The sequence below is a fragment of the Eufriesea mexicana genome, unplaced genomic scaffold (assembly GCF_001483705.2).
Source record: "Eufriesea mexicana isolate 0111107269 unplaced genomic scaffold, ASM148370v2 scaffold598, whole genome shotgun sequence".
NCBI lineage: Eukaryota > Metazoa > Arthropoda > Insecta > Hymenoptera > Apidae > Eufriesea > Eufriesea mexicana.
Window position 1 is genome coordinate 334,294 of NW_016908752.1, and position 14,577 is coordinate 348,870.

A 14,577-nucleotide genomic window follows, 5' to 3' on the forward strand; every position below is an offset into this window, starting at 1 on the left:
AATAACTTATGATCTTGCTATATCGTTAATCGTTGCTATATCGTTAACTAGGTATGGTTAAATCGCATCTAGTTTCAATATAAATATCATATCTTTTTCCCTATCATATGATTCACTTATTTGCTATTCGACTATTAAATAATCTTATAAAATAATTCTAAAAAATATTACTAAAGTATTCTTTTTTAAAGATATCAGTGGCTGATTAGTACGAAATTTGAAGTACACGATGAAGAAAATATTACATAAAATATATAATTTTCATTTTTTCATTTTAATTGCTTATTGTCGTGTATTAGGATGGTCCTTAACTGTATTAGTAGACATAATTGTATTCTGCTATTTTAGAAGTATTAGTAAATATTTTCTAATAAAATATTTTCTTAGATATATAATAATAATATTTGTGCATTTATTTCAAAAATATATTCAAAATCAATAAGCTTTTTCTGTAAACAGAGTAAAACAATACAACGGAGTATTTAAATATAGCATTGTGTGCAATTATGGAAATAATAATCAACAATATTTGTTATCTATAAAACATTGATGATTTGCTATTTCTTATAACTACGATATATATAAATTCAACATTTATATAATATAGTGTTAAACAAAATACCATTAAATCTTAACATATGTCTAAGTAGCTACATATAATAAGATATAAAAGAAATAATTGAATTGAATATAAATAAAAATAATATATACTTGTTAATACACGTGTATAATTAAATTAAACTCGATAACGTTGTCATTAATTTTGAATATAAAATAAATAAAAATAATTTTATTTTGTTAACAAATTATTATAATCAGATATCAGTTCTACGTCTCGCTCTGTAAGGCCATTAATTGTTTCTAAATTTTGAAACAGAAAAATGTTAATGCTCTTAATTGCCAAGAGAACAGATTGGGAAATTGAATATTGTTATTATCTGTGAATTAGCTACGAACTAACTATGAACAAAAGAGAAAAAGATTGCTGATTGTTTCTCAATAGAAAATTGTAGTAATAAAGAACTAGCGTCAGTAATGTACTAATTATTAAAAGATTTCGGTTTAATATAAGACAATATTATTACCTGTGGACGAAAAAGAAACTACTGAGAATTCTTATCTATAGAAAAATGTAATGACGCAGAATTAGTGTCAGTAGTGTGGTATCGCAGGATGAGTGGGTCAAGCATGTTATCTAGAGTGCGTGCGAAAGGACGGATGACCGTGCGCTAGGATCGTGTGGACGGGATGTTTATGAATGTATCGGATGAAAGTGAAGAGTGGCTTTAGGAATGCGTTTGAGTGTTTGGGCTACGTGACTCGCTGAGGGTAAGATTGCAAGGAGTGCGTGGGAAAGTGTGATTTGGAAAGAGAGAATAGGTATGAAAGAGGATAGAATGTATGGTTTTAAATAGGGATGCAAGGGCGTGAGTAGGCAGTATGTAGTATGTCGTAGTACGGTGTAGTATGTTAGAGTTCGTAGTAGAATTATTAGAGAGAGAGTTATGAAGAATTGTGTTGTTAGTTGTATTCGTGTTGTCAAGTGTAATCGTGTTGTTAGGTATAATTGTGTCGTTGTAGTCGTAAGAGTTTAGTTGATAAATATCTATATTCGTAGTCTTTACCATCACCGCACATTGTATATTATATTTTATGTCTAATAAATAGTAGTTATATTATTTAACAACCACCCTATCTCTACAGTAGTGTACCAATTTAAAAGATAAAATTAATTCAAATGTAGGTCGATTTCTTATGACAGCCACATTGTTGCCTAGCCTAAACTAATATTGTCGCTGTTACAACATCGGGCTACTCGGCAATTGACGACGATAGCTACTACAGCCAAGACAATTGTATTATCAATATTTGTATACATAAAATGCATTATATAATACCCAAAAATTGTTTATTAATATTTTGGAAACTAATAAGTATCCGAAGTCAAAAGTATATATTTTAAGTCTACGTCTTTGCTCATCATGTGTCCCAAATTTCGTACTGACTGACCACTGATTTTTTAGAAGACTTTTAGAACTACAGTCAAATATTCAAATATTTGTTTTTTACATTAAAAAATTCCGGAATAATTATATAGGAAGTAAACTCCCTCTGGAATTTCGATAATTTTTTAATATTTTGAAAAAATTAATATTTTTAACATTTTTAATATTTTTCTATACATATAACCTTAGCTTGATCTTAGTTTCCGAGATACATATTTACAAGATTCCTTTCGTACTGATATATTGAATTCTGCGTGCATCTACACGTATATATCGATGCGTGCGTTAGCTAGTGGCTCCGGCTTTTACTATTTTTCGAAAGACATCACGAGAGCTACCGCGTCAATGTATAACGGGTAAACTTAAAGATCAAACTTAACTAGATTTAGATAATAAATAATAAGGCAAAGTAAATTTGTAGTTTAATGACTTCCCCTAATCAAAAGGACAAATTTGAAAAATACATTTTTTTATATTTCACATAATTTTACATATTTCCAAAAATCCAACTTAACTGACACCAAAGATTTTAAATTTTTGATTTACGTAGTTCTCCACCTCACAGCGACTGAGATATTAATTTAACTTAACCTAATTTAATTTAAATAATCAGTGAATTAGGTTAGGTTAGCACAGATTAATATTCTGGCTACTGAGATGCAACTACGTAAGTCGCAATTTAAAATCATTGAAATTACTTAAGTTTGATCTTTTGTAAGTACATAAAACTACCTAAGATATTAGTACTCAAAATTGGAGAAAGTCGTTAAAAACTCGTATTAACTTCATTTTCAGTCACGATGCATTCAACAGCGAAGCCAAGGGAAAACTAAAAACTTCGATTCACGATCAGAACTTTTGAGGATCATACTATTCGTCGTTGGCTGACAGTGTTTTGTTTAGAGAAAAGTGATGATCACATGTGACATATACACTGCCACGAACACGTAGGTGCAGGTAGAATTCAGTGATTAGTACGAAAATGATTTGTAAAATATCTCAGAAACTGAGATTGAGCGATGATTATATGTATAGGAAAAAATTGTTTAAAATATTGATTTCTACAATATGAACAAAAATCATTGAAATTTCGAAGAACGTCTGCTTTCTAAATAATTACCGATTCCAATAAATAAAGCAAAAATTTCAAATTACATATTGAATGGTAAGTAATAGTAGTATTCTAGTACATTATGAGGTAAAATAGCGAGCATAAGAGAAACTAATATATATAATAATAACATTTCATTCAAGAATGTGGGTGATTTATTATTTGAAGTCATTTCGAGGTTATGATGTTATAAAACTATAATGGAAAGAAGAGGGAAAAAGAAAGATAGAGAAAAAGGAAAAGAATGTATAGTTTATTTAGAGATTTACTAGTGTATTTAACAATAAAGCTTGTTATTTAAAACTATAGTGCCTGATCAAAAAACGATATTTGTATGAATAATATTTCTTCTAATAGCAAGATGGCTTGTTATTATATCACAGGCAATTGAACTTGTGATATCATCAGAACATAAAAAATATGTATGTATGTATGTATGGCATGTGCAGAAAATATTGATGGACTTAAAGATTCTTGTAAGATTTAAAAATACTCTTTTTTATTAATTTTATTTTTATTAAATGTTTTCAATAGCAGTATAAATAATTTAGATTCATAATAAATTGAACATATTTATGATTACGTTGTAATTAATATGTTAACACTAGAATTATAGATTTGTAATATGTACCTATATATAGTGTACATAAATAATAATTAAAATGATCTGAAGAAAATAAATAGGTATATATTGTTATATCTTTATTTCAATAAGATTTAATGTTAATTTTGTCAAAAACAACTACATTTTTTCAGTAACTGAAAGGATAAAAAAAATTATCTTAACTGATTTAGTAATTTAAATATTAATCATATCAAAATCTTACAAAAAAGTAAAATAATATTTGTATATGCATATTGATTGTAATATTGATTTATAAAAATATGTTATGAATAATTAGAAAAAAACATAGTATATAGTGCAATATAAAATAAAGTATATGATAATAAAATATAAAGATATAGACATGAGTATTATTTTGTAAATAAGAATAAAGAACTTTTAGTCAAACATAATTCTATTAAACATATACAATAAATACAGAAGATAATCATTTGATTTGAGTTTAACGTTCTTAATGCGCGATTAGTTTTATATAATTTTATTACAATAAAAATTTTATGATTTTTCTTTTGCGAACAATAAAATTAAAAAATGTTCGTACTTTACGAACATATCTGTGAATTTTTTCTTTTAAATTATTTTATATATTAATAGCCTTTCCAAAAGAATAAAATTAATTATTACATTTATCATTTACTATGATTTCTTAACTTTTTACAGCATATAGTTTTTCAAACATCCTTTATCACTATAAATTCGAATTGATAAAAAAAGGGACATTATTCTTTATATTGGGTGTCATTGATATCGTCCAAACACACACTATTCTACTAAGAATATGAAAGTATAACGTGCCATATTAGTAACTGGAGATCTTAAAATCTCGAAAATTCAATAAACATACAAAAAATTATACAATTTTTGTACAAAAACTTCCATATATCTAGTGTGGTATTAATCCATACTATATATGTTATATATATATTATGTCCATACTACATTATTGTTAAACAATATAAAGATGAAAATGGAATTTTGAAATGACTACCTAAAAATTGTTAGTATTTAGGATATACTTTTTTAGTTAGAGAAATCAAAAACGTTTTTCAATCATATACATAAATGAACAGTGTTAAATAAATGCAATAAATAAGAAAAAAGATCTCAGTTCTCAAAAGACCATATAAATGTAGAAAGCGAATAGTAGGTTAGGCCGTACTTACCATGGCCTACATTAAGTGCGAATTGGAGACTTACGGTCTATAAACTCAATTAAAATCTTATTTTCATAAACGACAATATAAAAAATAATATAGTTATAATTTTTAAATAAAATACTTGTTCTTAAGTATTAAATTCATAATATAAATATAAAGGACTGTTAAAAACAGAAATGCGAAAATGAGGTACTGCTGTTTATCAAGAGGCGACATTGATTCCACAGACCAGATATGTACACTCATACTTAAAAGTATTCAAACGTTTGCATGTGCATGTGCTGTTTTTAAAAAAATATATATTCGTATCACACTGAAATATTTGAAATAATAGTGATATATCATGGCAATAAGGAGCTCTTAAAATTATATGGGTAAAATTAGAAAATAATTGAATGATATCTATGTATAGTATTTACGATACATTTATTATAATATATGAGTATTAATCATAAAAATATTGCATAAGTGACGTATAATATTAGTGAAAAATACTACTAATTAAAAAAATGAAGTTTCAATATGACGTATGATTCGTCTTTTGTTACTTATGACAGTTTTAAAACGATTTTTTATTTAACTCACTAATGCTAGCACGGTCCATATCTCGAATAAATGAAATATAAATATTGTATATATAGTTAAACTATTATTAATTTTACTAATATAATCTTAGGATTTTCTCCTTACTGCATTTACCATATCGCTTTAAATATTTCAGTTGTTGAATGTATGTACATTGTGTTACCTTTATTTTATTAAAATAGATTATTATGAAAATGTAGACTTTTATTTTCAAAGAAAAAATCATTTTTAATTAACTTAATTTTTAAATTGTCAAAATATAAATTTGTAACTTCGTAAGATTTCGATATTCTTAAAATCTTCAAAACTCCAAATGCTGATTTTATTTAATAATATTTCGTTTCAAGAACTGAAGTCTCGAAAAAATTTTGACACAACATAGTCATAGTTAAATAAAACAAACAAAAACATAACTACATAGAAAAATATCTAAACCAATTTCTTAATTTTTGTTCAAAAATGCTAATATTCATAACCTTTTTGGATCTAATTTACATCTTTCTTTATTGACATATTGAAATTTTGTTATCGATCTTATATTTTGTTTACTTAGATTTAAAAAATTTCAAATCACGAAAAGGTGCAAAATATCGAGTTTTAAAACTCGAAACTTTCTTGAATTTTGGGAAATCCATCGCTACTTTTAATATATCAAACATGTATTGAACTATTTATAATATATTATTAAACACAAAGGTTATCCAACCATTTATTAAATCATTGTAAAAAAAACTGTTACTTTAATTCTATAACTTAAATTAGCAAATTATTCGAATTCTTCTATGACATCAAACTTTGCTTTCTTTTGCTTTTTTACAATACTTAAAGAATAAGAATATAATAAAGTATAATAAAGTAACAATTTCATTTTTACCATCTGTACAATATAATATATCATAGTGTAATATTTTCATTCTTTATTGTATATGTATTCAAAATGTATAGCTCATTAACCAAAAGTACATTAATGAATTACAGTACTTGTAAGTTCCAAATGTGTGGCATTTCTAATAAATAAAGGTTTCTGTCGATACCAAAATTTGTTGGAAAAAGTAATCATTTGTGTAATCTTTTATTTTCCCTTGAAGTAATAAATTCATTTAAAATTGCTAAGAATTAGTAAGAAAAAGAAAAAAAATAATATAAATGGTAATATATTGGTACTAAATTAATAGAATATGAGAAATTAATTTCGAATTATATTAATTAATATTCCCTGTTATTATTCTAGGCAGTAATTAACACGAAATAAAAATATTTCGTTTAAGTTTATCATAATTAATCATTTAACAAATATTTTACCGAAAAATATAATTTGAAATACTAAATTCTATTTCAACTGCAACACATCATTATAATTTATTATTAATTAATATCGTATATATCACCAAATTCAAAATAAAATCCTTTTAGATAAATTACTAATTTTATAGTTGATATAAATCCACGCTTTTTAACTTTTTATGTTTCAGTTAAACTGTAAATGTGTATATAACTGATGAATCCCTTAGATAGACAAATATGTAAAACTATAACTATAAAATAACAATGTAAATAAAATGAAACATATTTAAAATGTTTTATACATAATAAAAAGAAAAGAATATATATAAATATGTACTTATGCATTAAATTTTGTATTTATGAATCACATGGTGTAGGCCACAAGGGTACACATTCCTCACTTATTGTTAGAGACTCCTGTCACAAATTATTAACTTAGTATTAGTCATTATCTCATAGTTATATGAATCCATTTTTTTTCTTCGTTGCAATTTAACCAAGAAATAGTTGTTCGTTTCATCGATCCTGTAAAGAAAGACAAATGTTTATTTTTTTAATACAGTTCATTATTTCATGTTCATGTTAAATCTATTTAACTAACCGAAACTTTCTCTTTTTCAACCTTTTTTTTAAGCTTAATTTAAAATCAGTACCACTAATATAATTTAATTTTTCTAGTTCGCATACCAAAGTAAAAAATTCTGCTACAAATACTTTAAAGTTTTATCATTAAATTTCTTTGAACGACTCAATTAAAATATAATATTTCGACATTCTACAAAATGCTTTCATTACTTTTACACTTTTAGTATATGTAAATGTTATACATCAATTTTTATATATTATACTGCAAATGAATATCATTAACATATATTTTTGTTATTTTAAGATAAAAAATACTGACAATTATACACGGTAAGTCATACTACTCTGCTATATAAAGTTATTTATAAAATGTTTTTGAAAACATTTTCAGTAAAAATTCTTTGATATCATGGGGAACTTACAATGGAATAATTAGTTTTTATTTTAATTTTGTTATATACTTAACTCTAATACGTAGCATTTAACCGTGAAATTAAAAAAAATATCGTATACTGAATAAGAAACTATTAAAAGTAAAAAACCATAAAAAACTATTAACCAATAATTATCGAAATATTCTTTAATCGAATATTTTTCATCCTTTTAAATTCAGAGAACAAATGTTATATACTATGGTGAAAAAATTTAAGATTATTTTGCTATTTCGATAAAAAATTGAAACAATGAAAAATTAATTATATCCTTGATAGCAATAAGTTTCATGTGATACATGAAGCATCATTTTGTTCAAAATATGTTTTTAAAATGTTTGTAAGTAATTTCATGTGGTTTATTAGATTTAAATAATTAATCGAAACAGAAAATAAATGAATAAAATCACATAAATATTTATATATCGTAAAATAATAGATCAATATGGTTCACCAAAAGTAATTTATTTTTCTTCTTTAAAAACTCAATGTGAAATGAATTCTACATATGTGATAGGTATAATATGTAAAACTACATACTACTATATTCATAATTTTGTACAAGTTTTTACACGATTAACATAATATATTGTATCGTATATAATAGCGTGTTTAGATAACTATTATGTATATCCCCTGTACCGATTTCTTTACAAGTGTGTATCTAATTTTTGTGTCATTCTTTATCCATGTTTATGCGTATGTCACATAAAAGTTGATGGATATTTACACATATACAGAGTAATTCAATTCCGTATATTTTCAAATCTTTTTAAGCAATTCTTTCAAATCACCACTATATGTGTCTTCGTCATTTGCATATAATATTCTATACGTGTGTGTATACGTATCGCAAAAATGAAAAACGTTCATCTTTTAGTGCATAATGCCTTAAGAATTAAAGATTATTTCAATAGGATATCTAAAATATTTTTAATTATATCACATCATTCCAGAAATGAAACCACATTTATAGAAGAGAAATTACTGTCGATTTTGCAATTTTACACGTACATACATACTTCTTCTTGCTCATTTCAATGATCCATTGGTTCCAATAATTAACTGACTTTTCGAAACGATATCTTATGGTTAAAAAAACATGAAATATATCGTCATACAACCGATAAGATATGTGGTAAAAAATAAAAATAAAAATAACCAAGTAGTCATGTTAAATTTCAGTTTAAAGAATGTATTCTGAAAATTACATGTAAATTGAATCGGTTAATAATTATTATACCACCTTGAATATTTATGTTTATACAATGTACGACATACGAATATAAGAGGGTAATGAAATAGAACTTTAATTATCTATAACATTACGTATGGTTGGTTTCAACAATATAACATAAAATCGAGCATAAAAGTACAAATATTCCAACTTTCGAAATAAGAATTTCAGAAAGATGTTAAAGAGCTCGACCGTTGACCAATGCCGTATGATATTAATTCAGAATAGGTTCTCTTTAATGGGTATTGACAATACTTTAGGAAAGGTGAAAGTCATTTCGAATTTTTCGAAGAAACAGAATTTAATCGTAGTAAATTGACAGTGAGTAATAGTTAATAAACTAAGTCGGGATTAAAAATTAATCAAAAACTTTTTCATTTTACAACTGGTCGTTAAATGACTGTGAACTATATACGGTCCTGAATATCGACAACACCTATCGAGTATCATTTCGGCATCAGTCGAGATCGTCGCTAGATACAATTTACGATCTCGTTATATTACTCGAAGCAGCAATACACAAATAACCTTTATTTTAAATAAATAGAGAACATTAATGTGTTGTCTCATTCAATGTCGTATCCGGAAGCAATAACATCTAATAAGAAAGGAATATTAAAGAATGATTAAAAAGCTATAAGTATTGGATTATAATGAAAACAAGATTAATTCGACTGAAGTTCGTAATCTCTTAATAATCACTCAATACGTAACATTTTATATCGAATAAAAGATTGGAAGAAATAAGCCATTATATATAATAATACCTCAATGTATTAGATTTCTATTATCCTTATTTTAAAAGAAATAATTAACATCGTGTCGTGTCAGAATGTAGTGCTATACCGAACTAATTTCGAATAATACTTAAATATCAAAATAAACTATATTTCTGTTAAGTATCAACATTTATTTTACTTCGTACTCTTTCCAACATTATATCCGTATTATTGTATTGTAATACAAATTTATTGATAAATATATTACGAATAGCTTGATCTCACGAGCAGTCGTTTTTTGTATAAAACAAACTTGAATATTGTTTTTTTCTCTTACATTTATTTACACAGATAATGATTACTGTACACATATCGAGTTAAAGAGAATCATTTATATGTGTTTCCAGTTATTCTTTCCATCCACCCATTTTCAAGAACAAAGTCGATTCAGAAACAAAATAAGTGCAATTATGTATAAATTTGTGCAATTAAAGCAGACGATGAAAGTGTATATTCTAGATGTATCTTCTTAACTAGTAGAAATAAATGTGAGGTTTACAAATTGATTAACGATAGTAATTTGCGACGAATAGACTAAAGGCACCTTAAAGTCCACAGTATTCAATGTTTAGCACCTGTATTATTTAATTTTATACGAATCTTGTTTAATTGGATACAATCATAGAAGTCTTCCCATTTTTCTACAACCAAATATATTATTGTGATTAAACATATGATTTTTCTATTTTTCGATACAACATATTTTGTTAAATAAGTATATATATAAATTTTTTCATATATGAAATATCGTGTAATGTTTATTTTTTAAATTTAAGTAAATAAAAAATTGTTTCAAAATATAAATATATGTTTGTAAATATAAATATAAATTCATTTGAATTTAATTTCAAATAATGTAATGTATAACTGATAAATTGTATTAATTTTTAATCTTTATTTAAAATATTTTACAATAATGAAATGTAATGTATTTTTTAAACAAATATTTATTCAATTATTGTATATCGAAATTTCAATTCGTCGAAATGTAATTTTTATCATGGTAAAGCACTTTTAAAGAAATCATTATAATATATTATATCAGTGAGAAGACTTTTGCGATTGTTTCCGAATGTCTAATTATTTATGACGGAGTTATGTACTTAAATATCTTGATGTTTTAATTTGGTCCAATTTGAAAGACGATTACATTAAGTACGTCTTCGACAAATTTTTCTTTAGCATGTGTGATAACATAAAATACATTAAAACGAATCATAATTTATTTTCAATTTCTTAGACTTTTCGATTTAATTATCATGTTGACAAATAGACGTTCTTGAAATTGTTTTTTTAAATAAATTATTAAATTAATAAATTTTTGTTAATATAAAATTAATAAGATATTTTATAACCATTTTTTTTTTACAATAACTATTTTACATTACTTTTTATATGCCTGTCGATGGTATAGATCGTATAATATATGTATACTTACGAAAAATAAGACAAGAGTACAGACAAGTATATTTATTCACATTATAATCCGTTTTGTTTAAGAAATTAAAGCACAAAGAGAGATAAGAAGAAACATAACATTAGTTACACATTGCTCTATAAATAAATAAGTAAAATAATAACTTTGTTTATTACTAACTGAAAAGAACCAAAGTACTAAGTGGTTAAAGAAAATGTTATTTAATCTTCCTGACATGTCTTTTATGTTTGTTATGTCTTTCTTATATAAAATGTTATTGTGTTATTCTAGCAGTTATTCTAAAATATATTATTTAAAGAAGTAGCAACCAATTTATGTGAACTCACTCAGTGTTTATATTATTTTACAGTAATTAAAGTTTGTATATATTTTAGGAAAACATCTTTAATATATCTCTAAAGTATTAATAAACTATTATTTGTAAGATGTAATGTAAGAAACATAAATAAACGAATCTCATCTTTTTTTTAATTCTAACAATTCTATTAAAAAATTATAAGATGTTTCATAGTATTAAAATTAATATTAGTTTTGATGTTTGTTATTGTATTATGTTATAATTATAATTCAATCTGTGTTACAAAATTTGTATCACTTAACATATATATATGTATATATATGTATATATACTATTGTGCTAAATTAGAAAAAAAGTAAAGTTTCCACATGATACAGGCATGTAAAAAATATTTTTAAAGTTAGTTGAATCTAAGAATCTTAAAATCTTCAAAAATAAAATGATTACATTAATATTGTGTATGAATTTAATGTATCACACAAATATAACTTAACCACTGTATATTGTTCTTAATAATAACTGATGTGTAATGTTATTGATATTATTTATGTCTTGATACATATAAAATGATATCAAGTAACTTAAAATTAAACAAATATTCGCAATAACTTTGAAATAGTAACACAACCAGCACTGTATATACTGATATGTAAAGAAAACAAACAAAAAAGAATATAAAGAAATATTACAAAATAACTCAAGTTTGTTATTATAATCGGCAAATTCATCTATAATATAAAGTATATCAATGATATCATATACAAACTACTCTAGGTATCTCATAAAATATTGAGTATTTTAAAATTCAAATTTTTAAGCAATAAATAAATTCAGTACATAAACTTTTCACCCAAATAAATGAAATATTTAAAATTATTAACCTATAACGAATTTTTTATTACTCTTTTACTATAAACCACGTTTTATAAAATATATTGTATATTATCTTTTTATTTATTATTGAAAAAAAATTTGCAGTTGAAAGTGAAGATCAAAATACCTATATCTAATGATTAGTTAAAATTTTCCTCTGAAATATTATGAAGTTTTCAAATTACGTAAAATAAGAAGATACCCAAACACATTTGTTAAGTAATGCACATATATGTACTTATAGCAATGATTGATTATTAGAAAACCTTTAGTTAGAGTAGAATGCTATTTTATACAAAGTTTAATATTTTAATGAAAAGAATTTTTGTATCTGAAAATCATTCGAATGTTCTTCTTTTTCTAATGCTTCACTATTACTAATAAGAAACTAAAGTTTTCCAAGAGTTAGTATCTGTATAAATAATTTTTAATTTTAGACATAAATAAAGTTAAATAGGCCAATTATAATTTTTATAGAACAGAATATATTAACTTATACGAATATTAATTTCTTACAACAGTTTCTACTGTTAAATAGTGTTCTGTATGCACAAATCTACATGACCACATACCGGCACTTTACCCATACAGGTAAATTTTTTTATACATCTAACCGAGTGCAGAAAGTATTATGATTTGTTGTTGCAACGATTCGCTGTATCAATTGTTAATTACTAATTAAACTAAATATTAATTATACGTATATGACACAGTAAGACTAAATATACATATACATTGAGCTTCTTATCGAAGCCATCTTCATCGAGTTTGTCGTATAAATAAAATTTCTTTAAATATAAAACACTAGCACTTAATAGTTTCGCCAAAAATATATTACGACAATCAGATTTTTTATGGTAGACATTAAGACGCGCGTTGATTTTCGTTAATTTTCGTCCGGTAAATGCCGAGTCACTTTGACCCAATGTTCATATCAATCAACTAATGTGGAATCAGATTTTATCACTATAACTAATACATGTATCTACTTAGTAGTAGATAGTATATTATTTGAAACAAAGTATTTTATAGCTAGTATTCATTCCAGTATTTAAAGTGTTAAACGTATTCATAATTATATAGAGTATATACAATTTATGAAAAATTTTGCAATTTTCAGAGAAAAATTACTAATTATAATGTTTGAAGCCTTTAGATATTTTATCTACAATGAATGAAGCAGTGAATTCCATAAAAAAAGTAATTACATTACAATTATGTTTCAGATATACTTGTTTGGCAATGATACAATATATAGTTTAGAATGATAAAGTTATCAACATATTTGTGACGTAATAAATTTTATCTTATGTATATACTGTACATATAAAACATAATACAGTATATATGTTTAGTCACATAAATTACTTTGATATTGTTAAAAAAGTATTTCGAAGAAATAACAACATCAGAATTTAATATAAAATGTTGTTTTAAAAGTCAAAGTGACCCAGTATTTGTACGTTACTGTCAAATTATTTATCATTCAAGAATTAATGTACATTTTTTAGTACAACATTATATTTTTCTGATTTAATAACCACTGTAGGATATAATTTTTCTTTGTATCATTAAAATGAATTTTAAGTAGTTTACATATCAGAGCAATTTTTTATTAGACCGGTTACTGAGTTTATTTTTTAGCTTAATTTTATAAATGAAAGAAGTAAGATTTTAAAGTAAATAAAAATCTTTAAATCGTGGAAAATGTTCAATGAAACTATAAATAATTTACATTTCCATATTCTTCCTCAAATATTCATATATACATATTCACATATACGTATCCACACAGACGCACGCACGCACGTATGCGCGCGCGCACACACACACACATAGCATGTGTATATAAACATGCATAAAATTATACATGTGCACACATATACGCGTGGCTCACACACATATGTACATACGTTTGTATATGTACATATGTATACAGCTCCAACAACATTCGCTGCACAATTCTTCGAATAGAGCAATGTATTAATCTATATACAATGTATAGCACTAATGTGCCAATCGAATATCTGATCACAAGTTTGTACAAATTTTGTTTGTACATATCGTATTGGTCACCTATACTATAAATATTTATTTAATTTTTTTCACTCTCAGCAATATATGAGACGCTTGAGGATTTTATAGCAAAATAATTTTTGCGATTCAAT